This window comes from Tupaia chinensis, unplaced genomic scaffold, assembly GCF_000334495.1.
Source record: "Tupaia chinensis unplaced genomic scaffold, TupChi_1.0 Scaffold000687_1, whole genome shotgun sequence".
Taxonomy (NCBI): domain Eukaryota; kingdom Metazoa; phylum Chordata; class Mammalia; order Scandentia; family Tupaiidae; genus Tupaia; species Tupaia belangeri.
In genome coordinates, this window is record NW_006160210.1 from 650,150 (window position 1) to 664,431 (window position 14,282).

The following is a 14,282-nucleotide window of genomic DNA, read 5'->3' on the forward strand; positions in this document are numbered from 1 at the left end:
AGCAGGTGGTGTAGTGGTTGGAGCACTGGACTTCCACATGGCTGATCACAGTTGAGTCCAAGACCCTGTGGCTTGAAAATGACACCAGGCATGTGTGCATGAATGCCCAAAGTCCCAGGAGGACAATGAAGGCGAAGGGGCTACAGCATGGCCATCTTTCCTGGGGGTGATTTCTCACTTTCTCCCCTCTCTCACTGGCAAGCACATGCACCCTATGGCAAAACCTTAAAAAAAAAAACAAAAAAAAAAAAAACATGGTGTATATCTACAATGGAATACTATTCAGCCTTAAAAAGAGAATATATATTTTTTTAAAATTGTGTCATTTACAACAACATGGATAACTTGAAGGACATTATGTTAAGTAACATAAGCCAGCTACAAACATACAAATATTGCATGTTCTCACATGTATGTGGGATCTAAAAAACTGAACTCATAGAAGCAGAAAGTATTATAAAATGATATGAGGTAGGGCACTGGGAGGAGGAATATTACTTAAAGTTACTTTAAATATACACACTTTAACTAGATAAGAGGGTTAATTTTCAGAGATCTATTTACATCACAGAGACTACAATGAATAACAATGTATTATATTATCAAAAAATCAGAGTTGAGCCAGAAGACTGTAGCAGTTTTTCACATAGAAAATCCTGTTAGGTAAAAATCTAGAAGCACAGGGTACATAATGCTTCTGAGCAGTCTTCACCACATCAAAAGGGTAAAACAGTAAAACTCAAGTTCTATTTTTCTACTGAGCAATACTTGGGTGGGGATTATTACCACATTTCTGAGCAACTGTCTGTTTATTCATTTAGACTTATCAAAGGGTGCATGTCTTGCTAAAGAGAGAAAGAAGGAAAGACAGGAATAGTGAGAAAGTGCCTCCGTAGGGCATGGGCATGCCACAGTCCTTTCTCTTCCATCTCATTCTCTTTTTTGGGATTTTGGCATGCAGGGACACATACCCAGCATGTTTTTCAAACCACCAGATCCTAGAACTTGAACTGCCACGTGACTAATTCTAAAATACTCTAATTAGAAAGAGTTGTTTTATATATAAAAATTGGATCCTTTGTGGCAGATAATAATAAATAATTTTCCATTTCTACTGAAGACTAAATTCAATTAATATGTTGTAGAAGATTTGCTATTAGGGAAGAAGGAACCTTCCACAAGTTAAAAGTAAGGCTCACAAAAATTTGACCAATACCAAGAAGGTGGATTCTCTATTTTGGGAGTCTTGATCAGGCATTCTTGTTCAAATCATTTACTTTTTTTCCTTAAGTCTATTTATTTATTTATTTTCCATGAGTAAGAGAGGCAAAAAGAGACAGACAGCACCACCAGCTGAGTCTTAATACCAAAATCTACCAGCAGGTCCAGCCACCCTACCCCAGATCCTGGGCTCCCCTGCCTGGTGTATTCAGGGGCCTCTGGAATGAATATAGAACCCTCCTCTGTGGGTCAGCCTTGCCAAGTGTTGCATTTTAGCACTTTACCACAGTCTGACCCTTGTTTACCTTTAATAGCTTGTGGTTTCTGTGGTATTACCTGAGAATAGTAAGGATGACAGTACGAAGTCCACAATCCCTCCCAGTCATGTCTTTTCCTCCGTGTATAGTGACTCTTTGGGCCTAGTGGCAAGCCAGAGAATGCTGTGTGCACTTACTCACTCAAGCTTTCTCTCATGTAACTTTGGTAATATTTTAGAAAGTGACATAATAAGTAATATAATTCATTTCCTAAAGAGTAAACACAAATAACATATAGGCATAATTATATAGCCCATCTGTAGTCAAAAGCAGTTAATAACCCTAAATTAAGTATAGCACATGAAGCCACACCAATAATGTAAACAATATATATGAAAACATCAATAGTTTAGTATTACATGGTATTAAGAGGAAATAAAGATATAACCCAAAACACTTTATTTAAAATCCCAAGGCTAGTCCTTTCTAAATGGAAATGAGACATCGATCCATTTTCCCATGAGGACATTACTATAGCATATACATAACATGTATAAAAATGTGCTTTTTCTTTATCCTTTATTTGAACTTATCACACAGTTTTCTTGTTTAAATTTTCTTTCAAATTGTACCATCTGCAAAGTGTATGCATGTTTTCCTGCTTCTTGAGTGAATAGCAAGAATCTATAATAGAATTTTTCAAAAGAAATAAAATTATCAAATATGTGCATTCTGCTTATCATGTAACTATATTAAAATGTCAGTTGATGTTAAGAAGGTGAATTAACTCACAACAACCAAACAAGGCAAACGTTTCTTCCTCCAAAGCAATTGACATTTCAGTGTTTCATAGGGTAGTAAGAAAATCAAGCAATGTGAATTAGACTAATCTTTTAGAAAATGAAGGAAATACAAATAGAGAATAAATAAGACCCTTCAAGCTTAGCTGGACTCCAGGAAGAGTCTGAATTTGAATGTCTTAATGCCAGTTCAACTTCAGGGTTATACTATAGCTTCCACTAGGTCATTGTACTTCTCTTCTAGTCCATCAACATAAGTAAAATGTGGATAATAATTCTAGACTATACATAGGTTGATATATTCTATAAAAATGTTTACCTGATAAGATAAAATGATAATATATTAACATTATTTTTCATTGTGATAACCCATTACAGTAAATAAGGGTCTAGGTAGCTGGTAATTTTATTGTATTGTATTGTATTTCTTTGCAAGCCACATGACAAGTGTAATTCTGTCTAAACATTTTATTTTATATAGTGGAAAACACCATTATTTTGAAAATAGTAGGAACAAATAAAATGCTGCAAGGTAAAATTTGGTAGAATTATTTTTTATCACTTCAAATTTATTTTGTTTTAGTTTATTTTTATCTTTTACTTATTAAAAGAACTTTTATAATTATATAGGCATCAATTTCTATCATATAAGTTACTATTGCTTTTGATCCATTCTGTAAACACAATGAATTTTTGTAATGTCAAATCATACTTCTAATTTTTTTTGGGGGGGAGAGGTTTTTGCTATAGGGCGCATGCACTCGCCAGCCAGACAGAGAGAGAGACAGAGAGACAGAAAGCGAAAAATCACCCCTCAGGGGGGGATGGCCACGCCGCAATCCCTTCTCCTCCATTCTCCTCTCAGGATCTTGGGCACACACGCACACGCGCCTGGCGTGAGTTTAAGCTACCAGGTCCAGGATGCAAACTGCGGTCGACTACGTGGGAGTCCAGCGACATAGCCATTACGCTAACTGCTGGTTCCGTCCCATACTTATAATTTTTGAAGACATTTTTATTGGGAAAATTTTTGAATATACACAAAGATAGGTAGAGAAATATGAAGAATCTCTGTGTATCTATCACCCAGCTTCAACAATTTTGAAGACATTTATGCCCTCATTCATTTCCCTTTGCCTTCACTAGATAATTAAAATTAAATCTAAGCCAAAATACCATGTAATTTATTTATAATTTAGTATACAAGCTTACTTCCAAAAGTTATTGGGAAAACAATTAAAGTACAAGTTTATTTCTAAATCTATCCATAGTTTTTTGATAATGCACATTCTTTGTGAACTTTTTAAAGACCTCTTACATATGTCAGGTTAAATGTATATTTCTAATACACATCTTTAAAAGATTTAATATGTAATAACAATACCATTTTTACAACTAAAAGATGAATATCTCTCTGATATTATGAGATATCTATACTGCAGAGGCCAGATGCTAGAACACTTATGACTTGGTTTACAGATGTTTGAAGTTTTTTTGTTTTGTTTTGAGAGGTTTTTGCTATATGGCGTGTGTGCTCACCAGAGAGACAGAGACAAAAAGCAAGAAATCACCCCCTTCCCAAATGAGGATGGCCACGCTACAATCTCTTCTCTTCCATTCTCCTCTCAGGATCTTGGGCACACATGCACACACGCCCAGTGTGAGTTTAAGTCACGGGGTCCAGGACTCGAACCATATTCGACTACATGGGAGTTCAGCGACATAGTCATTACGCCAACTGCTGGCTCCTACATATGTTTGAAGTTTTACCAATCAGATTCATCTTCAAAATATTCGGTCATCAGAAAAGTCATGATGCATTTTTGCACAGAAGAACATAGAAAAAATACATCATGTCTTTTAGGTTACCCAGTATTTGGAAAGCAGAAGTGGAACACTTCAAGGAAGAAGCCTGCCTAACATGCTGTTTTGGTTTCTTCTGACAAGTACATTAGTGATAGCATTTGCCTCCCTCCCCTATCCTGCCCAGAAGCTATTTCAGAGATCTTGGTGCCCATTCTCTAGTTTTAAGGACATGGGGGGATGGTATGTAAACATTAATTTCACTTCTACATGCTGGAGCAGTAAAGTCAGCTCTCGGCCAACTAGTGACCAGCATTATTCCACTTCAGCACGAGACTTTCTGATATTGGCAGGAGTCACTTCCTGATTCTGGATGCTATTCACAAGCAGCCACACCGTTAGCAGCACAGAACCACAGGGCAGTGTTCCATATTTCCTAGGATATCAGACTACAGTGTGTCTTTTCAGCCCACCCAAACGTATTTTAAAAAGCTATGTGATATTCTTACAATAAGTCACATTTTGCTTAAAATAGTGATAGATTCTCTATAAATTTACCTGATGCACTGTTCTTACATATATAAAGTAGTAAGTATCCCATATAATATTTGGACATTTGTTATTCCTTATTTATACTCTATGAGAGTAAGGAGGCCATGAAGATTAATAGGAAAGACCTTTTTGGTATAGAATGCTTATTATCTTCTCATATCTTCAACAAATGGGGATAAGTTTCACCCCCAGCCACACCGTTAGCAGCACAGAACCACAGGGCAGTGTTCCATATTTCCTAGGATATCAGACTACAGTGTGTCTTTTCAGCCCACCCAAACGTATTTTAAAAAGCTATGTGATATTCTTACAATAAGTCACATTTTGCTTAAAATAGTGATAGATTCTCTATAAATTTACCTGATGCACTGTTCTTACATATATAAAGTAGTAAGTATCCCATATAATATTTGGACATTTGTTATTCCTTATTTATACTCTATGAGAGTAAGGAGGCCATGAAGATTAATAGGAAAGACCTTTTTGGTATAGAATGCTTATTATCTTCTCATATCTTCAACAAATGGGGATAAGTTTTATATACAAATAAATTTATAACAAACACACTGACAGGTCAGTGTAGGACACCTAAAGTAATGTTTAGTCTTAGTGTTTATGTATAGGACAAGGGTTTACCTTAGTCTGAAAGCATTCATTGTGTTCAGTTCTGTTTTTCAGTGCTCCTAGTGGGGTGCATTTTCATGAGGTTCTATTTTCCCATTTGTAAAATAAAGATACTAAGATTGAGCACAGCATCACTGAGAGGATTTAATGAATTTGCACATGTAATTACCTCAGTACAATATCTGCAACAGAAAGAGCTAGGCTTGGTATGGGTGGTCCTAGTCATGACGGTAGTGATTCTTTTAAGTATTAAGAAAAGGAATCTTCTGAGCCAGTAGGTGATATGGAGATTAAGTTGACTGATCTCACATGGTTGACTTCACAGTTGGAGGCCTAGACCTGGTGGCTTGAAAATTATGGTCAAGTACTTGTGTGTGCTTGCTCAAAATCCCAAGAGGAGAATGAGGGAGTGCAATATGGCCTTTCCCCCAGGGAGGGGTTGATCTGTCTGTCTGTCTGTGTCTCTCAAGAAAGCATATGAACCCTATAAACAAGCAAACAAATGAACAAGAATTTTCAAGTAAGACCAAGTATTATTTATTTATTTTTGTTGTTGTTTTGGAGAGTTTTTGTTATCGGGCGCATGCACTTGCCAGAAAGACAGAAGAGAGGCAGAGAGACAGAAAGCAAGAAAGCGCCTCCCAGGGCAGATGACCACGCTGCAATCCCTTCTCCTCCATTCTCCTCTTGGGATTTTGGGCACACATGCACACGCACCCAGCGTGAGTTTAAGCCACCGGGTCTGGGACTTGAACTGCGGTCGGCTACATGGGAGTCCAGTGACATAGCCATTACACTAACTGCGGGTCCCAAGACCAAATATTATTAAAAATTTACTTTTGTTACAAATTGTATTCAATAATATTCCACTACATGATAAATATTTTCAAAAAGAACAATAATATTAATCACCAAAAAATATGGAGTACAACGAAGGGGGAAATGAATGCAGTCGTTAATGAGCTCAAATAGTGAAGGGTATTTAAAACAAGATTTACTGTTGTACAAAGATTGAAAAACTGAAACATGCAAATGAAATATGGAACACTAACTTATAATTTGTGTGTGTTAAGAGAACTTAACAAGAAATCTAACTTCCTAACAACTTTTTAGGTGTACAATATTATGATTAGTAACTATAGGCTCAATGTTATACAGCAGATTTCTAGAACTTCGACATCTTGTGTAACTTAAACTTGATTCCCACTGGAGAACAACTCCCTGTTTCTCTTTGACCTTAGCCCCTGACGACCAGCATTCCACCTTCTGCTTCTGCGAATTTGGTAGTTTTAGATACTTCACGTAAATGAGATTGACAGCATTTGTCCTTCCACACCTGACTTATTTCACTTAGCGTAATGTCCTCAAGGTCCATCTCTATTATTAAATATGGGGGAATTTCCCTTTTTTAAAGACAGAATAGAGCTTCACTGTGTCTATATACCACATTTTCTTTATCCATATGTCCACTGAAAGACACTTTGGTTCATCCCACATATTGTCTGTTGTGAATAATGCTGCAGACCATAAAAGAGAAAGTTTTTAAGAAATAATAGGAGCTCTTGAGTTAGAATAACTTTGAATGCTGGATGGCTACATGGAAAAACAACTTGAAAATTGGTATATTGTAAAACTACAGTATTGTATTTTTATGTGTAAAGCAATTCATTGTCTTAAATAAATTTTATACTTTTCTTTTTCTTTTTTTTTTTTTTTGAGAGGTTTTCACTATAGGGCACATACACTCGCCAGACAGACATAGAGAGACATAGAGACAGAAAGCGAGAAATCACTCCCCAGGGGGGATGGTCATGCTGCAATCCCTTCTCCTCCATTCTCCTCTCAGGATCTTGGGCATGCACGCACACGCGCCCAGCGTGAGTTTTTTAAGCCACCGGGTCCAGGACACGAACCACGGTCGACTACGTGGGAGTCCAACTACGTAGCCATTTCGCTAACTGCTGGTTCCCAATGAATTTTATACTTTGAATTGCTTTAAATTTACTTAAAATATTTTACTGAAACATAAAAGTTATAAAATGGAACATGTTTTATGTTAATTTGATAAAATTTTCTGCTTTATATTGTGAAAATAACAATTTTATTTGTGATATAAAACTTATATTGCTTAATTCTCTTATTAAAGTATACAGCACTTAAATTATTCATGATTTACTATGTTCACAGCATTTCTATGGAAACCCTGTTTAACTGCTTAAAAATTAACACCATATTGAAATATTATAAGTATTTTAAATAACTCAAATTAGGAATAATTTTTAACTAAAAACATTTGTTTCTAGTTTCTTTCTCAATCTATTATATATACTTGCTCAGTTAAAGATATTTGAACTCCTACTATACATGCCTTTTTGTTTTGATTACTTTTATTTTAATATAATGTTAAAGTATCACCATTATCACCACACTTTCCACACTTCAGCAAACTCTTCCCTTTATTGAGCTTCTTTTTTTTTTTAATTTGCTATAGGGAGTGTGTGCTCTCTGGAGAAAACAGAGAGAAAGAGAAAGAGAGGAAGTATCTCCCCTTCCATTCAGAAGGCCACACCTCAATTCCTTCCCCTCCATTTTCCTGTTGGGGTTTTGGGCATGAATACACATGAGTCTAGCATGTTTTTCAAGCTGCTGAGTCTGGTACTTGAACCACACAGTTGGCCATTTGGGATCTAACTGCCTTAACCACCACCATACCAACAGCTCCTCCTGTTTGGAGTTTTTTGATTAATAGTAAAATATGCCACAGTATATTTTTACGAGTGGAGGTTTTCATTTTTGTTTTTGTTTGGACCTTGGTTCAACTATTTTTTAAATGTGCATATCTGAGAGTTGGTTCCTGGGTCAAAGGTAGGCCTACATATATTGTTATTTCATAGTTTCATGATGCATTTCTGTGTTTGTAATATTTTTAAAGCCCACCAACACTGTTAAATGTACCAATTTAAACCCAGGTTTGCAACTATCACTTTTCCCTAACTTAATAAACAAAAAAAGGACATAATCATTTTTTATATCTTTCAAGTATTCCTACTTTAGTCAAATGCTCTTTTCTGATATCTATCATTTTCTTAGCAAGAAAATGTTACTGTATTATGATGGTGTCAGCATTTGCATTTAAATAACATGACGTTATTAAAGTGAATTTAATAGAGCAGTATTTTCATTGCATGATTGAAAATGCTTACCCTGTAAATGTAGATATTCTTTACAGAAAATAAATAAATAAGTAAGTAAGTCAGTACTATGAAAAACTAATGAAATCTGCCAAAGTTAAACATTGACCAGACATGTCTATGAACAAAAATCTGGGAAATCTGAGCATATGCTTAATAGATCAGCATATTGGGAAGGAAGATACACACTGAAATTGTTTGACGATTACTGGACAGTATTTTACTTCTTTGAAAACATGCAGGGAACTCAGAACGTTAAACAGTTATAATGGGCAAGGAGAAAAAATGTTAGAATAATTCTTTATAAATGTTTACAAAAATAATTATCCCTCAAACAAACTATTATATTTGATCCTATAAAAATCTATAAACATATTAAAAGGACAATAGAATTTTAAGCATTAAGCAGCGTGAGGTTTATTAAGAGCAGATATGCCACAGAAGCTTAATAGCTTCTTTTGATTCATTGTTAATTACAAAATTAGGCCATGCTGTGAACAGGCTCTGTCTTCAATACTTGGACTCTAATAAGTATTTTAGAAAAAAGTACACTTTGCCATTGTAGTTCTGATACAATTTTGGTGTGGAGCATGTTTGAATCTGGCTATTGTTACCAACCTATTCTATAGAGACCGAAGTGATGCCTAGTCCACCTTGTGACTGGATAGCAATTTATCATCGTTAGGACAGAAACTAACAGTGTTCTAAGTCTATCGTGGGCTTTTGCCAATTGTCTGACAATATCATCAGTGTGGATTCATCCAAATAATTTTACTTTAATTAAATTAGTTGAGGCAAAAAATAGATAAATGGAAAGTCTGCTATCTGAGTGCACATATACAGCAAAACTAATATATATCGATACTATAAATTATTAAGAGAGAAATAAGACATATACTAAAAGTCTATTTTTTCATATAAGAAGGTATTTATTTGAGGTTTAGCATGAAATCACATCAATCAAATTTGTATAAACACACATCCATGTTGAATCATAATACAGATAACAAAAGACAAAGTAAAAAATAAGCTTACTGGTGGCTACATACAGTTGGATATTGGATACAGTCGTGTCTTGTACACTAGAAAGTCTTTACAAAATAATCATCCTGGATTAACAGAAGACAAATCTTCAATGTTATTCTGCAGGATGGGTTACTTCACATTTCCTGTTTTCTCCAGTGTCCTCTTTTAGTATGGCTGGTGATTACCTCCCTCTCCAGATGCCTTGCCGTAAGTGCTCTGTTGGCCACTGCAGTCTGCATACTCCTGTCTATGTCCACAGTTCCCATAGTTACACCCAGTACAGTCATATCCGCCATAGCCACTATTGTAATTTGCATGTCCTTGGTCATAATAGGTATTAAATCCTTGATTCCAGTTCTGGCCCTGACTCCTAATACCCCCTCTTCCACCAACTGTAGCACCTCTTCCTCCTTTTTGTTGTTGTTGCTTCTGCCTATATATCTCTTTGGGTTGTGCAACCTTGAGTTCACACTTCCTAGAGCCAATTTGATGACATCTGCTTCCTAACAGTTGCTTTACTGGCTCTTTGTCTGTATGTGTGATAAAACTAAATATTCTTCTTTCATTTATTTTGGTATCCATGGGAAGGTCAATGTTTTTGGTCTCTTCAAAGGCTCTACAAAATTCTTCTATTTATTTTTCAGATGTCTCTGGGCTCAATCCACCCTCGAAAACCTTTTGGGGAGGTTTTTGGGGAGGTTCTCTTTCTTGTAAAGCTTTGAACTTTTCATTATCTGTCAACTTGCCATCCAGTTTGTGTCCTTTCAGTCCCCAAATCTTATCAATACTGGTAGTGTCTCTATAAAGCATAAATTCAAATTACCTTGATCTTTCTCTGACTGGATCTGTTTTAATTAAGCAGTGTTTAACTTCCCCAAATTAAGACAAACATTTAGTTAGATTTTTCTTGTTGGAATCCTGGCTCAAACCTTCAATAAACACTTTGCCATCACCCTGCTGATTCTTGGTGGTGTTGATCTTCGGTCCCCTGTGAATTCTTCTTTGTTGCTGTACCTGTTCATGTCCTCCATAGCTGTGGAATTGCCAGCAGAGGGTTGCTGAGGCACCATTTCAAGGGCTATGCATTGTGTGGAACAGGATTTAAAATGGCAGCACAAGAGGGAAAAAAATAATAAATAAAATCTATTTTATTTTAAAAATTATTTCTCTGCAAATGAGAGAGGCAGAGAGAAAGTACCCTCAACAGGGTCTTCTTACTGTGATCCACCCCAGCATAGTCAGCCAGGATGAAGGGTAGGCATGTACCTTGCATATACAGAGGTCCCTCCAGACTCGAATCTCAAACCTTTCCATATGAGTCCAGCATTACAGAGTGCTGAGCTACTGGATCGCCCCAATGAAAATCTATTTTAGTCTCATTTTTTTTCTTTTTTTTCAAATAAAATTTTTGAACATTAGCAGATTCCATAGTGGTTATGTCACTGGACTCATACATCACTGTCCATGGTTTTAGTCCCAGAATTTGTGGTCTGAAACTCATACTGGACACATGTGTGTGTGCCCAAGGTCCCAGGGAGGAAAATGAAGGAGAAAGGATTGTGGTGTGGCCATCTTCCCTAGAGGGTGATTTCTCACTTTCCTTCTTACTGCCTTTCTCTGTCTCTAGTAAGTGTACACGCCCTATAAAAAAAATGTAAAACCTTAAAAAAAAAAGAAAGAGAGAGAGAGATTATACATGGATCTCCATCACAAAAATGACAAATCTGAGAATTTGAATTCAAATTCAGGTTAACTGAATTGCAAAGCTATTAAATTATACTGCTACTGAGGACTTTAAAAATAGTCTTGTTTTGGGAACCGGCAGTTAGCGTAATGGCTATGTTGCTGGACTCCCACGAAGTCGACTGCGGTTCAAGTCCCAGACCCGGTGACTTAAAACTCACACCTGGTGCGTGTGCGTGCGTGCCCAAGATTCTGAGAGGAGAATAGAGGAGAAGGGATTGTGGCGTGGCCATCCCCCATGGGGGGTGATTTCTCGCTTTCTGTCTCTATGTCTCTCTCTGTCTGTCTAGTGACCGCACGCGCCCTATAGCAAAACCTCTTCAAAAAAAAAAAATAGTCTTGTTTCAATAGACTTTAATGTAGAAGCTGATTAGTGTAAAAGACTATTCTAATAAAATTAGGATGGCTATAATTGCTGCATAATGACATCATAATGACATCTCCACAAGTTATTTTCCTCCCCCTTCAGAAGAAGCAACAAGACACACAATTTAAAGACTAATGTGCTACTTAACACGATCCCTCAAACTTTAACTAGGAAATATCAGTGACAAGTATTTCTATAGGCTTTACATAGCTTATCTCACTCTTCCCTAAGAGCGGCCCAAAAACACAGTAACTGGAAATATATCTATCGAGGAGTATTTGGAGAATTTAAATAGTACTCAAATAATGAGAATTGTAAAATATGTACACAAGTTAGAAAAATGTTCTCTTAAATTTCTTTATTAATCTGTACATTCAGTGCAATCCAAGTCAAAATTCAGTTTGGTTTTTACATGCATTTCAGTTATAAACTATGTATGGAAAGACAGTCTTCCAGGTAATGTTTTAGAAAAAGACAATAGTGGGGCTAGTTTGTAGCACCAGTCAGTAGTGGTTAAGTGTTGTGCATGAACCCAGTTCTACATAGCCAACCATGGTTCAAATCCCACCCAAGTGGCTTGGAAATCACACCGCACACATGTGCGTGCTTCCAAATCCAAATTGGATGAATAAATTGGCAAAATATATATACATATATATGCTGGTATAATCATACCTCACTGGGTGGTGCTTTCTCTGTGTATGTGTCCCTCTATCTGACGAACACATGCATTCCCCAAGGGGGGGAAAGTCCAAGGTGAAAAATCTTATTTACCAGTTACCAGAGATATAGAGCCCAGCCACAAAAATGAGTTCCAGGTGGATTGCCTATCTGAATGTAAATGGCAAAAATAGTAATACTTTGAGACAATTATGTACGATAATATGATGATGATAATGTATAGGAAATAAGAAAAAAGGTACTAAAATATAAATAAAATGTGAAAAATTGTATGGCTTTGAAACTGAGAAACTTCTTTCATCAAACAAATATAATATGAAATAATAACAAAAACATGTCAATACAGGGCCAGCAGGTAATATGGAGGTTAAGGCACTGGGTCCCACATGGCTGACTCTGTGGTTCAAGTCCCAGACCTGGTAGCTTGAAAATCATGCCAAACATATGTGTGTGCATGCCAGAAATTCCAGGAGGAGACCATTGGAGAAGAGATTATGGCACTCTTGGGGGCTGGTTTCTCACTTTCTCTCTCTCTCTCTCTTTCTTTCTCTTGAGTGCACATGCCCTACGCAAAAAAACTAGCCCCCCTCCAAAAAAAAGTAAGTGAACACAAAGAAAAAGCAAAGAACTTTTATCCAAATTAGCTCATGAGAATATGTGTATATACATATATGTGTGTGACTATATTAAAAAACAAACAACAACAACAACAAACACCAGACAATTCCTAACTTATAAGAGATTTAAATAGGAACTTAAAAATAAAGAATATACAAGTAACCAATACATTAGAAAGGGGCCAATTTCAGAAAATATAAATAAAACTACAATGTGACAAACTTTTGTCTGTAGCCATGACGTAGTAAATGATCACTTAATTATCTTTCAATTGGAGAAAGTAGAAAACTATACAAAATAGATAAAGGAATGGTTTTTAGATATTAGATAACCAAGAAAAGAGAAACAAATGATTTAAGTGCTATGATTTTCTAACATTCTGACTTACATTCTTCTTTCTGGTGCTTGGCGAGGGATACTAAGCAGAACACATTGGTTTTGCTGAAATGAAGTTGAAGAGACAGAGACAAAGATTTCATAAGGAAACTTTGTATTTAATTTGTGGAGCTGAATACTGTATTTAAGTACACTTAAAAAGGTCCAAAGTTCTTCAAAAACTCATTCATCCACATATATAGGGTGAAATTTCATGAAGTCAGACCCACATGAACTAGAAAACTATAAACCAGACAAATTCCTGTTCACTCAGGACTAAGAGGTGACTAATTAATAATCAGTTAATTTGACTGTAATATAATTTCCACTCCCTAGTAGTATAAATTGACAATGTTTGTGTCCAGTAAAAATTTACTACATATGCAAAGAACTAGAAAAATGCAACATAATCAAAGGGAAAATTGGTCAAGAAAAATAAGATAATGAATTACAAATATGGTAGAACAAGTCTACAGGGACTTTAAAAAGGGCTGTTATAAATATTGGATCACTGGAAAAGTCATGACACATTCTTGCATAGAAAAACAGAAAAATATGACATGACTTTTCTGACAACCCAATATTATAAAGATGCTCAGAGACTTAAAGTATGCATAAATAGAAGGCAGAAGTAGAAGATACATTTAAAAAGGATACAGAAGTTTTATAGATGAAAATATACAATGTGGAATTTGAAAATTTCACTTGATGAGAGTAGTTGTTGAGTAGGCACTGTAGAAGAAAGGATCACTAAACTTGAAAACACCATAATAGAATGAAAGATGTGAGGGGGAAATCCAGAATGTGATGAATAAAGAGAGCTCCAACAGTTTAGGGATATAAATTGTAGTATGCATGCAATCAAATTCAAAGAAAGAGAGGGAAAAGAGAATAAAAACTTTAAAGTGTGGACAAATAATTTTCAACTTTTAAAAAAATTCTAGACTAGGGAATCAGCAGTTAGCATAATGGCTATGTCACTGGACTCCCACGTAGTCGACCGCGGCTCCCGGCCTGGCACCGG

The 14,282-nt window shown here is 36.0% G+C and overlaps 1 pseudogene; it reads right to left on the reverse strand.

The window, feature by feature from the left end:
* Positions 1–9,639: 9,639 nt before the first annotated feature.
* On the reverse strand, positions 9,640–10,505 carry LOC102468255 (heterogeneous nuclear ribonucleoprotein D-like pseudogene; annotated as a pseudogene).
* Between the last annotated feature and the right edge of the window lie 3,777 nt (positions 10,506–14,282).